At 36.4% G+C, this 19,663-nt stretch overlaps 1 protein-coding gene across 2 annotated transcripts in view; it reads right to left on the reverse strand.

The window, feature by feature from the left end:
- LOC135073783 (uncharacterized) overlaps window positions 1-8,338 on the reverse strand; it is a 49,030-nt gene extending 40,692 nt beyond the window's left edge. For both annotated transcript variants that reach the window (XM_063967960.1, XM_063967959.1), the window contains exon 1: window positions 8,293-8,338. The gene's annotated coding sequence lies outside the window, so the exon portion shown is untranslated. The remainder of the gene's footprint in view (window positions 1-8,292) is intronic.
- Between the last annotated feature and the right edge of the window lie 11,325 nt (window positions 8,339-19,663).

A 19,663-nucleotide genomic window follows, 5' to 3' on the forward strand; every position in this document is an offset into this window, starting at 1 on the left:
AAGCACCCTATTATTCTACCGCGTAGGGATCACATTGTTGAGTTGTTGGTTGACTATTACCACAAGGTTAATTGTCACGCTGGTCCCGATTTATTGATGTCGCTTCTGCGCCAGAAATATTGGATATTGTCTGCGCGTAGCCTTATTCGCAATAGATTTCATAAATGCCTGCCTTGTTTTCGCTTGCGCCCCAAGCCAACATTTCCAATGATGGCTGATCATCGCTCTTGTCGTGTTGTTGAAACCGCTAAGCCCTTTGTACACACAGGTACAGATTACGCTGGACCGTTCAAGGTCACTGTATCTCGTGGTCGTGGAATCCGCTCTACAAAGGCGTATGTTTGTTTGTTTGTCTGCATGACAACACGCGCAGTTCATATTGAACTCGTTGGTGATTTGAGCACAGGTGGTTTTTTGGGTGCTTTCAAACGCTTTTTGTCTCGCCGGGGTCCCGTAAGTCACATTTATTCGGACAATGGCACAAATTATATTGGAGCTAAACGGATGCTTTCCGAGTTGCATACGTTTTTGAGCTCAAAATATTTTCGTACAGAGTTCGCTCACATTTTAGCTGAAAACCGCATTAATTGGATTTTGAATACGCCCGCAGCAAGCCATTTCGGTGGCAATTGGGAAACCAATGTAAAGAGCCTTAAGTCTCACTTATACCGCGTTATTGGTGAGCAAATTCTTAGTTTTGAAGAGTTGAGTACAGTGCTTGCGCAAGTAGAGGCTGTAATGAACAGTAGACCGCTGTGTAGGACGCTCTCTAGCGACCCATCTGAGCCTTTAGCTTTGACTCCCGCGCATTTTCTTACTTTGACGCCGCTTAAGTATTTGCCCGCTAGAAATATTGATGAAGATAGATTACATCTACTTTCGCGACACTCTTTGTTAGATAGATTGGTTCAATCGTTTTGGAAACGATGGAAGTCTGAGTACTTGCATACTTTGCAGTCGCGACAGAAGTGGAACACGTCTGCTAACCCTATCACTGTCGGGACTGTTGTAGTTCTCTCCACAGAGAACGTACCACCGCTTCATTGGCCCTTGGGCATAGTTGAGGAAGTTTTTCCGGGTTCTAATGGGGTTACTCGCATTGTCCGCGTCAGGACTACAACCGGATCATATCTACGCCCGGTTATACGTCTCTGTCCCTTACCTAATCAGTAAGACTTCTCTCGCAAGCAAGTTAGGTTAGGAATTTAGTTTAGTTTAGATTAGTTACATGCCTCATTGGAATTTTGTTTGAAGGTGATCCTTCAAGAGGGGGGGGGGAATGGTTGCGCCATAAATTAAAGAGTTGGTTTGTTATCCGCGTGCAAAATGCATCTCCTACTCCCATCCTTATCCCGCACGTATTACTAGAAGAGTACGAGTATATTTGGCGCCACCGGCGGCTTCCGCGACATCCACGAGAGGTCGCTACTGTTGGTTTTTTCGAGTATCATCGCACGCACCGCCGGGAAGTGATGACTGCGTGACCGCTCCTCTGATTTAATTGTTTCTCCCGCTAATTAGACTTTGTAATCGGTATACCTTGAACCTATGTGTCTGTGAACGTGTAACTTGCTAACAGTGCTACGTAAAGTGCGTCTTTTCGTCTTGGAAGAGGGATTATCCTGGCCGCCCATTTGCTCGACCGCGTGGTACCACGAGGCACCGGAAAGAAGCCCTTGCGACTCCATCTACGACAACCAGGAACTCAAGGTACGTGCAATCCTCTCCTTCTTCCACCGGGCTGTTTCCTATTGTTGTTTCTCCCGCCCAGCCCGGCACTTCCAGCATTTTGCACGAGGTGTACCGACCGCCATTTTCGCCATCACTTCTTTGTAGACTCCGCTTTATTGAAAACCCCGCAAAATAATTTAGATACAGTCCACTTGTTCTTTGCTCCCCTTTTGCCCCCTTAACTATGATTTAACGTATAATTACGCTCATCCACTTATAAAAACGAAATTTAAGACTATATTTTCGACGTTTAAAATTTTTATTGTAGAATGCTCGGAGGAACCCGTCTTTCAAAGTTTAATCACCAAATGATCATATTTGCATAAAAAACCCGTCCAAACACAACACAAACACTTGAACACTTGAAGATTATTAGTTGGTTAAGTCCATATAAGCCGATGGGGTGTGTAAGGCTTTTATGCATTTATATTTGTGTAATAAAAGTAACATGGTTTTGGGGCATCGCAGAAGTATGAATACTTCTTCAAAAATACGTCTTCTTTTTACATGACTTTGGTTGTGGTGAACATTCGAAACTAGGACGTTTAGTTTTTAAAACGAAATTTACTTTCAGGTGTATTTATAGAAAAATACATAACTAAGCAATAAAAAGGCTTTAACGTATACCTACGACATGTTTTGACCCTTATTGAATAACTACATTAGCATAAAGTACGTAATCAAAGCCGCAGTAATATCTGGCTGAAGCGGAACTGCGAGGCTGCGGTCTCACTTCAAAGGAGTGGGTGCGAAGAGAAGCCGGGCGAAACGCCAGGTGAAGCGGAGTGCTCCACTTTTATGGCTGTATGGTTAGCCTCAAAAGTTTAGAACTGTGAAATCGTACTTAATTTTATGAATGTGAAAATTGTGAGGATGTATGGATGGATGTTTGTGACTATTTCACGCAAATCTACTGAACTGAATTTGATGCATCACTACAGTGTTATTGTTTATTATAGAGCAAAAGCTAGTATTTTTCTATTTTTCTTGTCATCTTCGTTACAAGTCACATTAAGGTTATAAATAACATGTATGTTTTTACCCATATTTTGGTGGTCAAATATATAAAAGTGAAGCAAATGCAAAGCCGAGCGAGCCGTGCAAGATTTTCAATTTGTTATTTTGATTTGATCGTTTTCATGATAAATGTTTCTTGCAAAAAAGAGTTACTGCTAATTATGGTTAATAAAAAAATAATACGTTCTATTACAAAGTCTATCTGCCATTAATTAGTCAAAGAGTAACTAGTACAAGTTTTTTCTAAAAGTAGTTAAAATAGGTATCTTTTACAGTGCTAACGTTCGGAAACACGATGGAAATTCCACATCAAAGAGAACCAGCTAACAGAGGTCAACCGAACTCGTAAACTTTGTTGTTTTGCACTGGTTTGAATTAATGGGAAACTGTTTTTCTAGTTTCAGTGTATTTTTGAATAATTTGCTCAGAAATGTTTTCTGCGATATTAAGAAAGGCTACCTTTATGTATTATGTAATATTAACATACTTGGTGAAAATTTAAATTTTTCAAATACTTTTGGCATTATCATTCAAGCAATGTTGGGTTTCGTTTAACAGGATATGAGTTATCTTTTGAGTGGCTAAGGTGCAGTTGTGAAACTAGTGTCACTCTCCGGAAAATTGTAGACTAGTAAAATCCCTGTAATTACAGAAATGATACCCTTACAGCTGATGATTCAGTACAAAATTATGATTTGGAGGAGGATACACTTTCTGTTGCTGCCGTTTTTGACGTTAATAATAGGGATCGAGCAAATGGAGTGACAGAATAATATTAAGCTGAAAAGTTAAATTTGATTAATCAGGACCAGAGTTAAGTATTTTGAATCTTATAGCAGCACTGGGTGTTATAGGTTTTCAATTGTTTATTTAATTTGATACCGAGGTAAAGCTTGATTTCACCTTCACTCTGATTAATCATTTTCCATCGGGTGAGATACAGGCTAAAGAGCTTGTCCGTTGTGGCAAAACTTGAAAATGAATAATCATTTGTATGTGCTAGATATCAAATGAATAGGTAAGTGGCATTTATTGTTTGAAGCGTTTGGGAAATAACAAATCACATGCCCCTGCGTGGCGGATGTCTAGATAATGCCAGACTACACAGGTTGTCTGTATGCCCTACCTTAGTTCTCACCATGTGCCAAAGTCCGGCATTGAAAATTTGATTAGTTCCGAGCCACGCCGCCCGCCGTAACTACGGTTTTATCGCCGGAGCCGGCCCGCCTCTTATCTTTATTGCCCTCTATGTGTTTTTTCACGTGTTTATTGTCTATTCGACAGTTAAAGTCCGTAACGTTTGCTAATAATTGAACCACCGCGAGTAGATCGATGGTTTGCCGTTCAACCTGATCAAAGAATGGCAGAGCAATGTGGCGACTAAAGATACACTTAAGATCATCGGTCAGATTGATTTGGGTTAGTTGGAAGAGATCGCGATATGACTACCTTTTTGATGTTTTAATTTTGTATTTCTTTTGTCAGATTTTTGGGTGTGATGACTGATGCAATGAATAAATGAATTATGATGATATGGATGATTCCGTGGAGGGTAGTTGAACGGGAAGCATGGTCGATCTGTTTTAATGGTTTCAATTTATTATTTAATGGACTTTAGTGTAAAAATTTGGTGTTATTTTGTGTTCTAAAGTGCAGTGAAGTGATAAATTATAAAAAAAACATTGAAATACTTCGAATTTGAGCGCGCATCGAGTGTCGAGTGGGTTGTCGTATGAACAACCCGCTTTGGACCCGGTGGCGTCTCGAAACCTGCTTACGGGCATACATAACTCCACGGAATCCATGAAAAATCAATAGAACTGAAACACCCACGTTCTATTGATAACTTTGTCAATTATTTTTCACTCGACATTGGCAGAAATAAACCTCCCAGAGAGGTTTGGTTGCCATTAAAAAAAAAAAAAGATATGGATTGCACTTCCCACTTTTTAATTTTAAGTTAGTATTTATTATTCTGGACTAAATTGTCTTTTAAAATCTGTATGTTCTTTGGAAGAGTTCACAAAAGTCAGAAATCGTACATTATACAAAATTGTTTGTAGGAAAATGTAGAAAGAGATGAAAACAGACTGTGCTTTTATTATTTGCCATTTGCGTCTTTATTCCAAAAGATTGAACATGTGTGCTCGATTTACATTCACATGAACTCAAACATGAAAGGGTTCATTGCGTATGTTCGAGTCTACTAATTTGTTCGGCGCGGGTTCCGTGGAGATCAGAGGCAAGGGAAGGGAAGGCCAAATTTTGGACTGAACGAGAAGAATGGGAAGGATTGAATAACAGGAAAGTTTTTTAAATATACATAGCCTACGTCTGGAACTTGAATGTATATTAGAGATGGTTCATTGTTATGTCTCTTATCAGAAACCCAATCACTTCAACAAGGACTTAGGCTGAGTTGCACCATCTTACTTTTACTCACACAAAAAGCACTGTTATTGTCAAAGAAACGGTCAAAATAAGTTGGTGCAACTTAGCCTTAGTGAATCAAAGCTATGACAAATGAATTAAGATCTGATAACAATGAGTAAAAGGGTACGGATTCATACATTTCTTAAAAATATCTTGATTATTTCTTTTTCTTGTCGTGTCGACAACAAACCTACAACGTGTCAGCCCAAAACTCCTTCTTATCTATCTTGATTATTTAATATGTTATGGACGAATGATGTTAGAAATGAGTCCTAGAATACATGAATAAATGAAAATGTAAGTAACTAGGTACCTAATAACTAATAAATGAAACCTTGAAATTATAGCAGTTGGTACTATGAGAAACTTTTTTAATAAAGGGAATTACGAGAAACGCGGGGCAAAGAGTAATAACATTCAAAACTGAAATTTCAATTTGCTTTGGGAATAGGGGCATCAAAAATACGAAGGGATTTTGAATTAATGCAGAGCTGCAAACTCCGACGGTTGATCTATGCGATTATATTTCGAAAATTATGTATATTTTCGTTTTGATGAAGATTGAGAATAAAACCCCTGAGATTCTTTGAAATAGCTGTAAACATAGAGACAGTTTCAAACGTAAAAAGCTTTTTGATACAAAAAATAAAAGTTGCTAGTGGATTGAGTTTTTGTTTTGGAAAACATTCAATTTTGTGCTCAGGTTTTTGACAAGTTTGCTGGTTATCTAGTTATATCTATAAAAGCGAAAGGTCACTGACTGATTGAACATCACGAAATGTCTGAAACTTTAAATGCTAGTAGTCTCAAAACATGGGGCTTCCTTTTAGAACATAGGTGCTCACTAAGACGGGATTTTGCAAAATTAAACCCCTAAGGGGGTAAAACGAGATCCACGCGTACGAGGTCGCGGGCGGCCGCTAGTCATTGCATAAAGGTTGGTTTGCTGGTTATCATTCAAAAGTGGTTTTCCTAGAGAAAAGGGAAACTAGGAGGAATTGTTTAAAACATTAATCATTGAGACCATAATCCCAAATTATCTTCAAAGCAAAACCCATGAACATTTAGTTTAGTGTATTTAAAAAGTTTACTTAATTAAACGTACACATTTATACAGCTCTTAACTGCCATTTAATAATGTAACGTATAAACAAACATTTAGGTTTTCATGTAAATCTCTTTAATAAACAACACTCGAGTAATTTTAGAAAATATTTACGCAGATTTCACTTTAAGAGACTTAAATAAGAATCGTCCTTGTTTGTAAATGTGAAGGTGAGTTTGAAAGGGAGACATTTCATACGAAAATTTGATTAATGGAGAGCCTACTAGTATGGCCAGGTTTTTATTGTCTTTTGGACAAAAGAAAATTCATTGTAAAAAGTTATTTTAGGTTTCTTTGTCTGAAAATGATACCTACCTATATTTTGCTAACAAAAATTGAATAAGTTTGTTTCTACGAAACTAAGTAAGTATTAATAGTTTAGATAGATAGATAGATAAAACGTTTATTTGCATAACAGAAACACACATTACAAACAGAAAGTACCAAAAGTAGGACAAAATAGTACCCTCAGGACAATATGACATGGTATGGTAAGACAGAAATAAAAAGAAAAAAAATCATTATGATATACAATATAGGTACCTACACACTTTATACAGAAATGTGTGTCGCAGCAATGCAAAACGGCAATAGCTCAGTAATTGTTTATAAGTTGTTTTCCTAAAACTTAAAAACCTTTGATAGCTCGTAATGTTTGGTAACACGATAGTAAATAATTCTTTATTTCTCACCATAGAATACAAATAATTAACAATTATAATTGTATTGTATACAAAATGCAACTATGGTGGGTTGATACCTGAACTAGAATGAATCCTGTATCTCAGGTTATCAACCCTCCACCCCATAAAATGGTCTTATATTAAGCCAATTACAATATCTGATCAAAATTTAAAGAATTTACATTAATTAAATTTAAGGGGTAGATGACAAAAACGTCCGCAACCGTGCGTCAGGTAAGTGGTGTATTCGAAAGTTAGTGTGTGGTACAACGATAGATGTAATAGGTACAACTGAAAAAATATAAGTTTTGAAAATTATAAACGCTTACAATGAATACGTACGATGAATAGGTACCTAGAGGCGTTTTGAATCCTCATACGCCTGCCACACCTACGTTAACTTTGACATAGGGTATATGATTAAGGCAATTGGCTACTTCAATTACAATCCCATTATAAAAGTTTGTATCTGCGCAGTGTCAAAAACAACGCAGTAAGGCGCATGTGTAGCAGTTAGCTAGAAATTTCCAAAAACGCTGTTTTTAGTCTGTTTGTTTTGTTTCTTAGATCCTCGTTCGTCGCTTCAAAGTAGTTTACTGTTTTATGCAACACTTAATAACCGTCGCGTTTCGAATGGGGCTTCAGCGTAAACACGCGCCGTTCCGATCATCCGACGCACGTTAGCGTAAACATTACTCTTCTCACGACATAAATACACCCACTTCGATCAGCTCGTTCGTAATACTACATAAACACATCCATGCAGCTAACTAATGACTCTTACCGATGACTACATTTGCGCAGGATTTGATAAAGTTTGTAAGTATCGTCGCGCAACATGTATCGGTTTGCGCGATAGACCTTTGGGGTTGCCATAACACTCGCATTTGGACACTTCTAAAAAAGTTAATTCATCAATAATGCCAGTCATTAAACTTCTCGTTTAAAATTAATAAAAGTAAACTATAGTTAACTTAAACTAAGTACGTACGCATCGGCTCCTTGTCTTACATCTAGAATTGGCACTCAAGTTAGCATCTCCAGATAATTCAAAGCACGTGAGGGATAACTGGTGCATCTAAGATCATGCTAAGTCACACTATGTATAGGAGCGCTTTCAAATTGGATAGTTTGCAAAATTTTAATTCATTTGGCTAAGTTTTGTTGACAAAGAAGCACAATTTTCAGTTTCAAACTGCATTAATAGTGCTCGAATAGGGTGGGACTTTTGTCGTTTGACAGCTGCGCGCGAAATTTGAAAGCGCGCCTGTCAGACGCTGGCAACCCTATGGGAGGGGAGGGGAGGGGGCGCGGGGGGCGTACCGGCGGGTGCGTGAGTGCGAGCGTGCGCTCAGCTCGGCGGTCGGAGATCCACTGGGCGGCGCGGCGCAGCAGCCGCCCGCCCATCCCGGCAGATGCACTCAGCGCCCTGAAGCAACATGTGGATGGAATCGCTATCAATTTGCGAGCGTGGAAAGGTTTTACTTTTGAATTTTTGGTTTTGGAACTTATTTTGAAACAAATGAATAGAGGCCGATTTTAGCCAGTGTTTTGTTCTTCTTAATTAAAAACTTAGGAGTAGTTTGAGTATTTCAGCCTTTATGGTTTTTAATACTGTTTCAGGGAAGACAAAGGCAACTTGTGTTTTAAATCTTATTTTATGATAAGTACGAGTATTTGTTTTAATTTTCACATAAGATTTATATTTACCTATATTAAACAAGAGATTTTTTTTAATATACATCAGTTTATTTAATTTTATACTATCTAACACCCGAGTTAATCATGGCAAATGTAAAGGTCACAACAACTAAAAATAGAAATCTTAAAACCCTCTGACCTGTTTGTATACTGGGAAATGTTGTGTATATTATTTTCTGTGGAATAGAGCGATATTGCAGCTCAAATTTCCTGAAATAGTATGAAAGGGACAGGCTGGAAAATATTTTAGGAATTTTAGGCACTACGAGTATTCGGCAGTCGGAATCATTCATAGTTTTTCCCATGAAATGAAATTCTGACTTATTTTATGTTTCTATTTTCACTATAGATCTGTATCCATAATGCAGCGCGTATATTACCAGTTAAGTAGTTGTTATTGATTTTCAACACATTGAGATGTAATTTAGACAACCAAGAGTGAAATTTGATTTGACGTTGGGTATTCAAAGTTTTCCGAGAAGTTTTTCCACTGACTCTCAATACCATTTCAATAGAAATCAATCTTTTGAAACAAAGGAAATCCATATGATGTGGGATTCTGGGACATATTGATTTTAAATTAAATTATTGAGATAGATGTAAATGAGAACCTTAACACGGTAGAGCTGAGCCTTTGAAGTTCGTACTGAACACACACATAAGCAATCTCGTCGCCTTGATATTATAGATATTGAGTGCGGAACCCCAGACCTGAAATTAATTAGCGTATGGAACGGATCGATGGCCAATTCAAAATATTGACGCAATCTGTGTCGCGAACTAATTAATGTTAACAGATAGTAAACCTTAGGGTATTTCAATATTTAGACTTGACAAATAGACACATAATTTTATATGCTTACGATAGATGTTGGTTTTGGTGAACAATATTTACAGGAAAGAAGAAAGGAATATTTCTATTTTTTTTGTAACTTCCAATCATTACTTTGTATTGAAAATGTTCATCTTTTATTATTTAAGCGTATTTTATCTTATTATTTGGAAAGATAGATAGAATATACTTTATTGCACACTATACCATAAAGTTAATAGTCTTTTGGAAAGGTATATACCTTAATTTAATATTAAGGTAATTTAACCGTAAGTTAATATTAACTTTATGTACTACACACCTCGATACATTTTTAAATTGATGTCATAATCAAAACATGTATGTTGTAACATATTATAAATGCTGTAGTCAAAATGTGACACATCACGTCTTGTAGTAAGCTTCATTAATTTTAATGGATTGTTAAAAACCTAAAGGTTGTGACATGTTATTTGGTCCTATCCAAATACTTTCCCAAGTGTTAATGTAAAGGTGATGCCATGTTTATTCAATGTAAAGGGGAAGCCCTACTTTGATTCAATCATAGTGTGTAATCTTAAAGAGTAGAGGTAGAGTCGATATTAATTGTTCAGTAAACAGTTCAGTTATTGTAGACTACTTTAAATAGAGTAGTCAAAAATATTGTCTTATTAATTTAATTTAGTTTTACAGTCAATATTGTTTATTACTTGAAAACAACTCAGATCCCGAAAATTTGCCAATGAGTCGTTTTAATAAGCTTTCCCAAAGCCTTTTAAAATCAGAGTATCTCATATCCTTGTTATACGACGAGTGTTATTATTCTTATGTTCTCAATATTTCCTTTCCGCAAGTGAAATAAAAGCTAATGGTCGGGCTCAATATAGTCGAGTTACGGCCTGGTCGCGGCGTGATCTGAAACTTGTGCCATCATTACGCGCAGGCGACGCGGAGTGGACGCGTTTACGTTGCGAGGCGCAGCGGAGTGCTATCCACGTGTAGATACGTGTAGATTTCTCTTCTGCAAGTGAAATAAAAGCAAATGGCCGGGCTCAATATAGTCGAGTTACGGCCTGGTCGCGGCGTGATCTGAAACTTGTGCCATCATTACGCGCAGGCGACGCGGACTGGACGCGTTTACGTTACGAGGCGCAGCGGACTGCTATCCGCGTGTAGATTTACAGCTACGTGTAGATTTCTTTTTCGCAAGTGAAGTAAAAGCAAATGGTCGGGCTTAATATATCGAGTTACGGCCTGGTCGCGGCGTGATCTGAAACTTGTGCCGTCATTACGCGCAGACGACGCGGAGTGGACTCGTTTACGTTGCGAGGCGCAGCGGAGTGCTATCCACGTGTAGATACGTGTAGATTCTTTTCCGTAAGTGAAATAAAAGGAAATGGTCAGGCTCAATATAGTCGAGTTACGGCCTGGTCGCGGCGTGATCTGAAACTTGTGCCATCATTACGCGCAGGCGACGCGGATGGACGCGTTTACGTTGCTAGGCGCAGCGGAGTGCTATTCACGTGTAGCAACGTGTAAGTAGACACATAAACAAAAAAATATGTAACTCTAGGTAATTCCCAATTTTACATCTATTTTTTACGTATTTATGTTTTTTTAAAAGACAAGCGAAGCGGCTACACTAAGGTTCAGGTCTCAACGATCAGCGGTTTAGGCTGAGCGTCGATCCATCAGTCGGTAAGTAATTTAGGACAAAACATTTGATGTTATTATGTACACTGTACAGCGATAAAAACTTGCAAAAGAACAGCTGCATAGCATATTTAAATTTAGCTCCAACGATGTATTTTCTGTCGCATCGCTACGATTTTTCGTAGACGATTTGCTACGGTGTGTGGCTACGTACCTTACCTTCATTATATGTTTATAGGTCTGCTAAATAAACAAGACTGTCAAATACTTTTCCAAGTATAGGGAATATACAGGAGTATATACAGGAGGATACATACAGGAGTTACATTTTGCATTGAAAACGAATTGTCTTCGCACTAAGCTCACTACCTTTCGTCGTAGACTGAAATATATGGACATACGTCTCGGTTCAATGGAGAGGCTTTACCGCAATGTTCTTAATAATATTTCTTATTGTCGAGACCGGTTATACTCGTATTTATAGAGGCGGCGAGCGTGAGTAATGTAACCTGATTAATTGCAAGCTATCGCGAGGCAGAAATTAGGAGGATTTTTGTCCGGGGCATTTGTCTGGTAGTCATGTAAGTATGTTGGCTGGTGTGGTAATTTATCACTTACTTAGGAGTTAGGTGATATTTTCTTGGGCATTACGACATAATTGAAGTTTTTAAATTAAGTATGTTTAGGGTATACTTACTTCTTAATTATAATAAGTCTGTGCAGACCTACCTGCATGGTAAAAACATATTGTTACTGTAAAAGTTTTTATTTTGGTAAATAAATTAATATGTTTTATGTATTTTCAAGAATTAGCAAGTTTATCGTTTAAAATTAATAATTTATGATTGATCGCGAAAATTGTCAACTGATATTTTATAATTTCAACGAAACGCTTACGGTTATTTAAATTGACTACTAACTGAACGAATTAATGAGTTCCCGTTAAAAACTAAAATGTAATTATAAGTTTCCAAATAAGCGTCAAAAACAATAAGTGGGTTAGCAGTCGTAATTACCAAAAACTTAGTTCATACTTTATTTAAGTGACATAAATTGTCGCTTAAGTGTTGAGTTCAGAAATAAGTAGGTACTTAATTTACAATCAGTATAATTATTAAGTAACTTATTTAGTCTATCTACTCAATAAAAATGTATTATTTGAGGTTTCAATATTCCAAGGTAAGAGTTGAAGTAATAACAACATACATATTAATTTTATTTAGTGCCCTATCTAAGTTCTATAATAATTAAAAGGTGACAAAATGTTTCATAATTATAGTACTTATTTAGTGTCAATTCATTCAAATTGAAGCTATTCAGGGAATTTCTGCTTTTGCCTTAACGAAGTCTTTCTGAATATTAAAGTGTTTTTCATTTATTTCTTAAATATTTCATTTATATTATGTGCTCAGATGAAAGTTCGAATCTTTCAAACAAAGGAAGCTCGATACAGCACTTAATCAGAAACAGAATGAAAACGTTTCTATTGTTATATTTCTCAAGGCTTGTCGAAGATATACGATGAAATACAAACAGAACTAATTCATTTTTATTCTCTTTTAGTTCTTTAGCAGTAATGTAGTTGCTTAATAAGTGCTAAGGATTTAAGATTTACATATAAATTGTAATATGACATGCAATAAACGTTTTGAATTTGAATTTGAAAGATTAATCAAATCTCAAAACTATTAATTCATTACCTGATGATGGAAAGTGTTGATCAGGTCAAAAGTGGAAGCGAGAATTTAATTCACTAGGTATTTGGTTATATGGATCAAGGTAATAACGCACGTTATAATAATAGTACTATAATGTTGTTGCAAATAAAAAATAAAAATACATTGTTGTGTATAAAAAAAAGTTATAATTTCAAATACGAGTAACACAGTATTATAGTGACATTACTTGTAAAACTATTGAGAGGAAGAAGAAAAATACTTTCACAAAGTGGAAGAAAACAAAGCTTCACACTCAAACGGTCTTTCGCAAAGTTTCAAATATACTACAATGCATAATGTTTTCCGCTGACAAAGGCCCTATTTTATACGAAAAGGGCACATTATCTACTTGGCGTCTCGTGTGGGAAGGTCGTCCTGTCATAAAATATGGTACAATAATTCAACTTTCGCCCTCAAGATAAAACATATTATTTGCATACCGCCGCAATATGGAACATGTAGGTACGAGTGTCAAACTGTTGTTCTATAAAACACATTTAATGTTTGAATGTAGTAAGTTGTTGTTATGATTTTCCAGGATTGTACACAAGTTAGAACAAAAACTCAACATTCGGGTTCAACAGTAGGTATTATAGCTTTGTTGAAATTGAATTGCAAAGTCTCGTTAAATATCTATACTAATATTATAAAGAGGTAAAATTTTTGTGTTTGCATATTTGTTAAATTGTGAGGGGTAATCTCGGGATCTATTGAACCGATTTTAAAAATTCTTTCACCAAATAGAAAGCCACATTATTGCTGAGTGTCATAGGTTATATGTATAAAAAAACGAAAAATGCCAAAAGCGGAAAGCTAGTATATAATACAAGAAGCGACTGGGAGAACACTCAGCTCGGAAAAACCATTTTCCTACTCGTATCGTAATAGGCGTAAATATTTTGCCTGAACCAAAAACCTGTCCATCTAAAGTAATTCTGAACTCAGATCTGAAAAAAAAACCTACTTACCTGTGAGTAAAAGAGAGATCTGTCTCAGTGGTTTCCAAATCGTTTTAAGATTATTTAACTACATGACTAGTATAGAGACAAGTCTGTAGAGCGACATACCGAGTTCAATCTCCATATTGTTCCCCGTAGCTTGCAAGACTGACGTCCGTATTCACAAACGATGCATGCTTAAGTGACGCAACAAATCGAACGCACAGCGTTGAATAGAGATCTGTGATTGGATCGTGCGTCACCTGTGTCACGCGCACTGTGAGACCTCATAGTAATTAATGTTTGTGAATACGGGCGTGAGACTTGATTGGCATCGACTACTTTCTTTGCACAGCCACAACGTAGACTCAAGTATCGTGGCGACGTCGGGGCGAGCAAACAGACCTGTTGCTTGAGATCGCCGCGAGTCACGGATAACGATAAAGCTAATAGGTTCTTCTGTTTGTGCCCAAATACTGAAGTTGAGAGGACATTTTTGGCACGTACGGACATCAAGATGAACAATTGAACATAGTGGCGTCCTATTTCGTTATAATATTAGGCTATTTTGCAACAAAATGTATAGTATGATGTGCTGTCGACTAAAAAACTATTCCATCAATAGGTTACGATTATTTTAGGGCACGAATCGATGAAGAAAGAGAGAGAGAGAGCTGTACTGGTTACATAGCACCACTGGGTGCCCACGACACAGGTTATTCCTAGTGTGGGACCCGCAGACAAAGCAATATAATGTTTACCGATTTAATTGTTACCAATTGTATTTGAAGGTGTATGCGTAAACGGTGTGTTTGCATTAATAAAATATTTGTATTTGTAGATACTAGTATTTCTAGTTTTAGCAATTTATTCAAAGCTAAAATTAGAATGAGAATTCAAAAGCACCATAATGTAACTTGAGTTACACATATCTAAGTATAATATGATGAACTGGGGCAAAACTCCTACTAACAACACTGCGAATAAAACTCTAGTCTCTGGGGAAAGTTTAACTGTAATTGCAGGTAACTGCTAAGAGAATAGAAGAACATGGAAGGACTTTGGGCTGTGGGAAAGATAAAAGAAAATGGGAAAACTTAATCAAACGGTTTAAGTAATGCGTGTGTTGTATACACTTGACCGCAAAGAAAAAGAATAGAAAATCAACAATATCTTCACAAGTACGTGACCTAGCTTTATGAATTAACTAGCGACTCGACTTTCGCACGGGTGCTAAGTAATTAATTTAAAAAGATTCTTCTTGAATTACGCCACTTATTAAAAAAGCCGCATCAAATCCGTTGCGTAGTTTTAAAGATTTAAGCATACATAGGAGAGACATATACAGCGTAGCGAATTTGTTTTATAAACGCAGAGAAGACTAAATTAATTCAAGCTTTTTTTGTTCCAGTATTTTTCTTTCATAAAGCTAGATCACACCCACAAGGTGGACCGACGACATCATAAAGGTAGCAGGAAGGTGCTGGACGCAGGCCGCTCCCACAATCGATCAACATGGAAATCATTGGGGGAGGCCTATATTCAGCAGTAGAGGACATCCCTATGGCTGAAATGATGATAATGATGATGATGAAAGCCATATCAGGTACTTTTGAAGATATGGAAGAGTTTCTAACAGACCCTTTTTCTCTGCGGTCCAGTTTAACATAAAACCTATAATAGTCCGTTCCAACCGCAGTGTCACGTCAACTACATTTGTTTACGGTAACCTTGTTGACACTAGCATATCGTCGGAAAGATCTTTATTCGATAAGTTCGTGGCAAACGTACGGATTGTTTTATTTATTTCGCTCAATGCCAGCTACAGCTGTGGGCGAATAAGTTTTATATGCAGTAATGCGACTGTAAAAGTATTTTCAATAGAGTAGAGAGGTTGTAAAGAGTTTGGTATAAGGTCTAAAAGGAATGTGGATATATATCTTCGGATGAATAAATAATAATAATAAATATCTTTGGACAATTTCACACAGCGCTTATTATTATAATTTTATTAGATTTCGACCAAAAATTTCGACAGCATAATTCTTTTGTGCTTATTTAAGCACAATCACAAAAAATCAATTTAACAAATGTTAGATAATTTAAGTTTAAAACAGCTGTCTCTTACGTTATTCACTTAACTCCGCCATTAACTTATACCTAGTAGAAACTCAGACTACAAAGTTTATTGCAAAATAATACTTATTACAATCACATAAGGTGACAGTGTAACTTCATGTGCTGTCGTCCGTACATAATGAATCCGTTTCTGAAATCGGATGGCGGTATGAGGATCACACTAATAGAGCCTTATCTGGGTCTAATTGAAAGTAAATAAAGCCCGATCCCTTCTAATCGTAAGCTCTCTCACGTACCCCGTTTCATATTAATTATTTAGATGGAAAATTATTAGGTGCTTTTCTCAAGGGTCCTTGTATTTGTATGAGTCTCGTTTCAATGTAGAAAATTGTCTTTTCACTTTTATAAATTAAAGTTCATTCAAACAAAATGTTTATATTTTTTTTCGACACGTTTCATTACACATACAAATGAACGACAATCAAGACATTACATAATAGCCAAAATGGAGCTAAATTGCAGTTTCTCTAAAGTTTCAATTTCTTTTAAAGTTTACTTTGATTTGTAAAGTGGGGGCCATGGGGAAAACTGAAAATAATCGGTTAAAATAAATTTACGTCATAACTTTGATATTAGACAGGCTTTGTCTACCTACCTCCCATCTTCAAGCGTCTATTGTCGCCATCGATTTCTGGTTGACCTCCGCTAAGTTGACCACGAGGAGATTATTTTTGCCTGTGGTTTCCTTGTCCTCGGGCTTAGATCCGACAGAGTTAAAATAAAACTTTTTAGCATATTTATTGTAGATCGATCACAGTTAGGTATTTATTTATCAATAATAGCTAGGTTGATTTGTCTTAACCAATTTTCCCAGTGTTCCGCACAATCAATAATGAAATCCTTATTTATACTATGAAGTATTCATGCTTACTCCTACACATATTTCAAGTTAAACAACCCAGTACTAAAGGTTAGGTATGTCGGACCAACCTTGTCTTCTATCAAAATGTAATTAACCCACTTGTTACGGAATTCACTTTTTCTATCACTTACCTTAAATCAGTCATGATAAATTTATCTCAAAACAATCGCTCCAAAACTTTATAGTTATTTACGTCAGTGTACTTATAAGACTTGGACAGTACTGCGACACACCTCATCTTTCAAATGTTGCACATAAAAATTGTTTACACTACCCACATTAGTAAAAATATTTTTGTAAAAACTAGCGTTCTTTTAAAAGAACGCTAGTAACAAGTGGGTTAAGACCGCCCTTAGGCCTCTGTCTTGGCTTAGCGAATATCGAGTAGGTGTACCTAATATAAGCCGATATTAAATCTACACGTGCGTCCTTCAGCACGAAGATGCCCTCTAAATACCAAAAAATGATTTATGGTCAAAATTCTCACTCATCCTCTTACAATTTTGACGCAGGCTGCATATTAAGAAGCAGAAACGCTTAATAACCTAATTTACCAGCACGTTAAGATATAGCGGCTTACATTACAACCAAAAGAAGTCCACTGCTGTAACTTCTTTGCCTTCCCCATGGATTCCCAAAAGGACTAACCCTGTGCTGCTCGCAACCAGACGCTTCAAAATTGTAAAATTAACAGTTTCTCTTAACCTAATCTTAAGGTTTGCTACCTTTATGATTCGACTCAATTTTTTATCGTCATAAGAAAGTTACAATATGTTTTTAGTCGATACGTAAGATAGAATAGATATAAATGACCCACTTAGCTACGAGTAAGCGACAGTTTACCTACCATATCATCATCATCATCATCTCAGCCATAGGACGTCCACTGCTGGATATAGTAGGCTTTTTCCCCCAATGCTTTCCATGTTGCCCGGTTGGTAGCATAAAGTGAAGTGAAATTAAAAACTAGTGTCGCTCAAAAAGTAGTTGTACTTTTGATGAGTTTACTTGCCTATAGCATTGATAAGTTCCGAGACCACTTTATACGTTTAACTAATTACATTTTACCTTTGATACAGCAAAGGTAAAACGTACAAAACATACTGCAATCACACGCTGACCCTATTCGAGAGATATACGCGACCCGCATCGATTCGGACGGAAATAGCTCCGTCGCCGGCTCCTCGAAAACCATTCTTTTCTATGTTATTATGTTACCTTAGGTAGGTCTCCTATGCTAGGTTTACCGTGTGATTATTTTTATCTAGGTCAGAGTTGCTGCGATATTCTAGTAGCATATATTGTATTTAGTGTGTTTATTTTTTATAAGTATAAGAAAGTTCTTGATACGACCACGATGACTAAATTGCTATAATTTTGATAAGGGCCAAAAAGGCTAAGAATATTTTTAAACTTACCTACATGTAAAAAAAATCCTACGTTAAATTGGCAGAGAATTCCTTAAATTCCCTTTGAACTTATTAATGTGGCATTCAAGTCACTAAATAATTTGGCACTTAGTAAGTACCTATACATACTTACATTGGCAATATTATCATAATATTTTTACCACTTTCATCAACGACTATGTTACAATTCTGTATTAGCTTTCTTTTTACTTACAAAACCCTCTCTTTGTCACGGGCATTCGCTGCAATTTTCTCTAAAGTGTAACAGTGTTACTCAAGCGGCTTGGCAAGGTGGATAAAATCCTTTAGCTGTAAATGGCGCACTCAAGTGCTCTGAGCGACAAGACGTGCAGTGAGCTTAACAGGTTTAGCTAGACCAAGCTGTAAAATATTAAGTCACTGCTCTGTTAAGCTCTCAAAAGTTTAAGCTTCTAAGTACAATCTAGTTTCTCGTAAGATATTATAATTTTGTGGTTTAAGGTAACTGAGTGGTACCTAGCATTTTTAAACGTCTACAGTGAATGCATGTTGAGGCCAAAATGAGTTGAAAGGTTATCTGGAAGAGATTGCTTACGGGCATTAAGATCGCTTTATGTAGCTGAATTAAAATAAATAAAACAGCGAGTAGACTTTTTTTGACATTATGATTGCCCATTATAGCTTATCAAAGACATAGAATTAAATAGTCTTCAAAGAAAACTTTCTGGAGTAAACAAATACTTGGAATTAACTTTAAATACCTTACTACTTTGGTGCCATTTCTATTTTTAGAAACCAATCACAAACTAAGTACTTACTCCATTTGCTAGAGTCCTCCCGCCAAACTATTTTCTATTGAAATTGCGTCGTATCGACATTTATTTCAGTTCAGTTGAGATGCAGGGAGGTTATTGAAGCGTCAAACTGCGAGATACATTATCTCGGCTGGTGGCTACCGCAAGTCAGTATTTTTAAATAAAGATAAATCTAAATTGTAGTCTGAACTGTAATCATTTAGAACTTTTAAAAACTTGTTTTTTTTTCATTCAAGTGACTGAATGGTTTTAACGATGAAAATAAAATAAAATCCTATCCTACTCCTACTAATATTATAAACGCGAAAGTTTGTGTGGATATCTGAATGTTTGTTACTCTTTCACGCAAAAACTACTGAACGGATTTTGATGAAACTTAACTTAAGTATTATTGTTTTTTTCCCAGAATAACATATAGGCTATATTTTATGACGATCTGTGACAAACTAAATTTCACGCGGGTGAAGCCGCGGGCAAAAGCTAGTGTTCTATCATCCTAACTTTTTTCGGGACAAACAGCTTTGATTGCAGATTGTCTTCTGTTTACAAGGAGAAAATAGGTTTTAGAACAAATGACAAATATATCAAGGTACACTTATAAACACTTTTTTGGTGTGATATTACTAGAAAAATGTGCATTCGATTGTTAGTTACCTATTAACCTAAATA

This window comes from Ostrinia nubilalis, chromosome 8, assembly GCF_963855985.1.
Source record: "Ostrinia nubilalis chromosome 8, ilOstNubi1.1, whole genome shotgun sequence".
In the NCBI taxonomy this organism is placed as follows: Eukaryota; Metazoa; Arthropoda; class Insecta; order Lepidoptera; family Crambidae; genus Ostrinia; species Ostrinia nubilalis.